Raw genomic sequence first — 5418 nt, 5'->3', positions numbered from 1 at the left:
AAAGCCATAAACATGTGTATCCGAGTCTCCTATCAAAAGTTACATTGATTTATATGAAGTTGTACAAAAACGCTTTCTTTCGCCAAGACAGTGCGTTTCTCACTGTTACATGCATTTGAATGGGGAACTCGCCCGAAACAAAGTATAGGTTTTCATTATGTGAATAACTTGGAAATCTTAGCTCAAACAGCTGCAAAACCTGTTTGCCCAGCACGGGGACCTTGAGTTCTATAAGTTAAAGCCATAAACATGTGTATCCGAGTCTCCTATCAAAAGTTACATTGATTTATATGAAGTTGTACAAAAACGCTTTCTTTCGCCAAGACAGTGCGTTTCTCACTGTTACATGCATTTGAATGGGAAACTCGACCGAAACAAAGTATAGGTTTTCATTTTGTGAATAACTTGGAAATCTTAGCTCAAACAGCTGCAAAACCTGTTTTCCCAGCACGGGGACCTTGAGTTCTATAAGTTAAAGCCATAAACATGTTTGTCTGAGTCTTCTATCAAAGGTTACAGCTATTCATATGAAGTTGTACAAAAACGCTTTCTTTCGCCAAGACAGTGCGTTTCTCACTGTTACATGCATTTGAATGGGAAACTCGCCTGAAACAAAGTATAGGTTTTCATTATGTGAATAACTTGGAAATCTTAGCTCAAACAGCTGCAAAACCCTTTTTCCCAGCACGGGAACCTTGAGTTCTATAAGACAAAGCCATAAACATGTGTATCCGAGTCTCCTATCAAAAGTTACATTGATTTATATGAAGTTGTACAAAAACGCTTTCTTTCGCCAAGACAGTGCGTTTCTCACTGTTACATGCATTTGAATGGGGAACTCCACCGAAACAAAGTATAGGTTTTCATTATGTGAATAACTTGGAAAACTTAGCTCAAACAGTTGCAAAACCCTTTTTCCCAACACGGGGACCTTGAGTTCTATAAGTTAAAGCCATAAACATGTTTGTCTGAGTCTTCTATCAAAAGTTACAGCTATTCATATGAAGTTGTACAAAAACGCTTTCTTTCGCCAAGACAGTGCGTTTCTCACTGTTACATGCATTTGAATGGGGAACTCGCCCGAAACAAAGTATAGGTTTTCATTATGTGAATAAATTGAAAATCTTAGGTCAGTTGCAAAACCCTTTTTCCCAGCACGGGAACCTTGAGTTCTATAAGATAAAGCCATAAACATGTGTATCCGAGTCTCCTATCAAAAGTTACATTGATTTATATGAAGTTGTACAAAAACGCTTTCTTTCGCCAAGACAGTGCGTTTCTCACTGTTACATGCATTTGAATGGGGAACTCGACCGAAACAAAGTATAGGTTTTCATTATGTGAATAACTTGGAAATCTTAGCTCAAACAGTTTCAAAACCTGTGTTCCCAGCACGGGGACCTTGAGTTCTATAAGATAAAGCCATAAACATGTGTATCCGAGTCTCCTATCAAAAGTTACATTGATTTATATGAAGTTGTACAAAAACGCTTTCTTTCGCCAAGACAGTGCGTTTCTCACTGTTACATGCATTTGAATGGGGAACTCGACCGAAACAAAGTATAGGTTTTCATTATGTGAATAACTTGGAAATCTTAGCTCAAACAGCTGCAAAACCTGTTTGCCCAGCACGGGGACCTTGAGTTCTATAAGTTAAAGCCATAAACATGTTTGTCTGAGTCTTCTATCAAAAGTTACAGCTATTCATATGAAGTTGTACAAAAACGCTTTCTTTCGCCAAGACAGTGCGTTTCTCACTGTTACATGCATTTGAATGGGGAACTCGACCGACACAAAGTATAGGTTTTCATTATGTGAATAACTTGGAAATCTTAGCTCAAACAGCTGCAAAACCTGTGTTCCCAGCACGGGGACCTTGAGTTCTATAAGATAAAGCCACAAACATGTGTATCCGAGTCTCCTATCAAAAGTTACATTGATTTATATGAAGTTGTACAAAAACGCTTTCTTTCGCCAAGACAGTGCGTTTCTCACTGTTACATGCATTTGAATGGGGAACTCGACCGACACGAAGTATAGGTTTTCATTATGTGAATAACTTGGAAATCTTAGCTCAAACAGTTGCAAAACCTGTGTTCCCAGCACGGGGACCTTGAGTTCTATAAGATAAAGCCATAAACATGTGTATCCGAGTCTCCTATCAAAAGTTACATTGATTTATATGAAGTTGTACAAAAACGCTTTCTTTCGCCAAGACAGTGCGTTTCTCACTGTTACATGCATTTGAATGGGGAACTCGACCGAAACAAAGTATAGGTTTTCATTATGTGAATAACTTGGAAATCTTAGCTCAAACAGCTGCAAAACCTGTTTTCCCAGCACGGGGACCTAGAGTTCTATAAGTTAAAGCCATAAACATGTTTGTCTGAGTCTTCTATCAAAAGTTACAGCTATTCATATGAAGTTGTACAAAAACGCTTTCTTTCGCCAAGACAGTGCGTTTCTCACTGTTACATGCATTTGAATGGGGAACTCGACCGACACAAAGTATAGGTTTTCATTATGTGAATAACTTGGAAATCTTAGCTCAAACAGCTGCAAAACCTGTGTTCCCAGCACGGGGACCTTGAGTTCTATAAGATAAAGCCACAAACATGTGTATCCGAGTCTCCTATCAAAAGTTACATTGATTTATATGAAGTTGTACAAAAACGCTTTCTTTCGCCAAGACAGTGCGTTTCTCACTGTTACATGCATTTGAATGGGGAACTCGACCGACACAAAGTATAGGTTTTCATTATGTGAATAACTTGGAAATCTTAGCTCAAACAGTTGCAAAACCTGTGTTCCCAGCACGGGGACCTTGAGTTCTATAAGATAAAGCCATAAACATGTGTATCCGAGTCTCCTATCAAAAGTTACATTGATTTATATGAAGTTGTACAAAAACGCTTTCTTTCGCCAAGACAGTGCGTTTCTCACTGTTACATGCATTTGAATGGGGAACTCGACCGAAACAAAGTATAGGTTTTCATTATGTGAATAACTTGGAAATCTTAGCTCAAACAGTTGCAAAACCTTTTTTCCCAGCACGGGGACCTTGAGTTCTATAAGATAAAGCCATAAACATGTGTATCCGAGTCTCCTATCAAAAGTTACATTGATTTATATGAAGTTGTACAAAAACGCTTTCTTTCGCCAAGACAGTGCGTTTCTCACTGTTACATGCATTTGAATGGGGAACTCGACCGAAACAAAGTATAGGTTTTCATTATGTGAATAACTTGGAAATCTTAGCTCAAACAGTTTCAAAACCTTTTTTCCCAGCACGGGGACCTTGAGTTCTATAAGATAAAGCCATAAACATGTGTATCCGAGTCTCCTATCAAAAGTTACATTGATTTATATGAAGTTGTACAAAAACGCTTTCTTTCGCCAAGACAGTGCGTTTCTCACTGTTACATGCATTTGAATGGGGAACTCGACCGACACAAAGTATAGGTTTTCATTATGTGAATAACTTGGAAATCTTAGCTCAAACAGTTGCAAAACCTGTGTTCCCAGCACGGGGACCTTGAGTTCTATAAGATAAAGCCATAAACATGTGTATCCGAGTCTCCTATCAAAAGTTACATTGATTTATATGAAGTTGTACAAAAACGCTTTCTTTCGCCAAGACAGTGCGTTTCTCACTGTTACATGCATTTGAATGGGGAACTCGACCGAAACAAAGTATAGGTTTTCATTATGTGAATAACTTGGAAATCTTAGCTCAAACAGTTGCAAAACCTTTTTTCCCAGCACGGGGACCTTGAGTTCTATAAGATAAAGCCATAAACATGTGTATCCGAGTCTCCTATCAAAAGTTACATTGATTTATATGAAGTTGTACAAAAACGCTTTCTTTCGCCAAGACAGTGCGTTTCTCACTGTTACATGCATTTGAATGGGGAACTCGACCGAAACAAAGTATAGGTTTTCATTATGTGAATAACTTGGAAATCTTAGCTCAAACAGTTTCAAAACCTTTTTTCCCAGCACGGGGACCTTGAGTTCTATAAGATAAAGCCATAAACATGTGTATCCGAGTCTCCTATCAAAAGTTACATTGATTTATATGAAGTTGTACAAAAACGCTTTCTTTCGCCAAGACAGTGCGTTTCTCACTGTTACATGCATTTGAATGGGGAACTCGCCCGAAACAAAGTATAGGTTTTCATTATGTGAATAAATTGAAAATCTTAGGTCAAACAGTTGCAAAACCCTTTTTCCCAGCACGGGAACCTTGAGTTCTATAAGATAAAGCCATAAACATGTGTATCCGAGTCTCCTATCAAAAGTTACATTGATTTATATGAAGTTGTACAAAAACGCTTTCTTTCGCCAAGACAGTGCGTTTCTCACTGTTACATGCATTTGAATGGGGAACTCGCCCGAAACAAAGTATAGGTTTTCATTATGTGAATAACTTGGAAATCTTAGCTCAAACAGCTGCAAAACCTGTTTGCCCAGCACGGGGACCTTGAGTTCTATAAGTTAAAGCCATAAACATGTGTATCCGAGTCTCCTATCAAAAGTTACATTGATTTATATGAAGTTGTACAAAAACGCTTTCTTTCGCCAAGACAGTGCGTTTCTCACTGTTACATGCATTTGAATGGGAAACTCGACCGAAACAAAGTATAGGTTTTCATTATGTGAATAACTTGGAAATCTTAGCTCAAACAGCTGCAAAACCTGTTTTCCCAGCACGGGGACCTTGAGTTCTATAAGTTAAAGCCATAAACATGTTTGTCTGAGTCTTCTATCAAAGGTTACAGCTATTCATATGAAGTTGTACAAAAACGCTTTCTTTCGCCAAGACAGTGCGTTTCTCACTGTTACATGCATTTGAATGGGAAACTCGCCTGAAACAAAGTATAGGTTTTCATTATGTGAATAACTTGGAAATCTTAGCTCAAACAGCTGCAAAACCCTTTTTCCCAGCACGGGAACCTTGAGTTCTATAAGACAAAGCCATAAACATGTGTATCCGAGTCTCCTATCAAAAGTTACATTGATTTATATGAAGTTGTACAAAAACGCTTTCTTTCGCCAAGACAGTGCGTTTCTCACTGTTACATGCATTTGAATGGGGAACTCCACCGAAACAAAGTATAGGTTTTCATTATGTGAATAACTTGGAAAACTTAGCTCAAACAGTTGCAAAACCCTTTTTCCCAACACGGGGACCTTGAGTTCTATAAGTTAAAGCCATAAACATGTTTGTCTGAGTCTTCTATCAAAAGTTACAGCTATTCATATGAAGTTGTACAAAAACGCTTTCTTTCGCCAAGACAGTGCGTTTCTCACTGTTACATGCATTTGAATGGGGAACTCGCCCGAAACAAAGTATAGGTTTTCATTATGTGAATAAATTGAAAATCTTAGGTCAGTTGCAAAACCCTTTTTCCCAGC

Source organism: Copadichromis virginalis, linkage group LG3 (genome assembly GCF_057382275.1).
Source record: "Copadichromis virginalis isolate Kocher_CV1m ecotype Utaka linkage group LG3, C_Virginalis_male_GT1.1, whole genome shotgun sequence".
Taxonomy (NCBI): Eukaryota; Metazoa; Chordata; class Actinopteri; order Cichliformes; family Cichlidae; genus Copadichromis; species Copadichromis virginalis.
Note: the sequence above shows the minus strand (reverse complement) of the source record.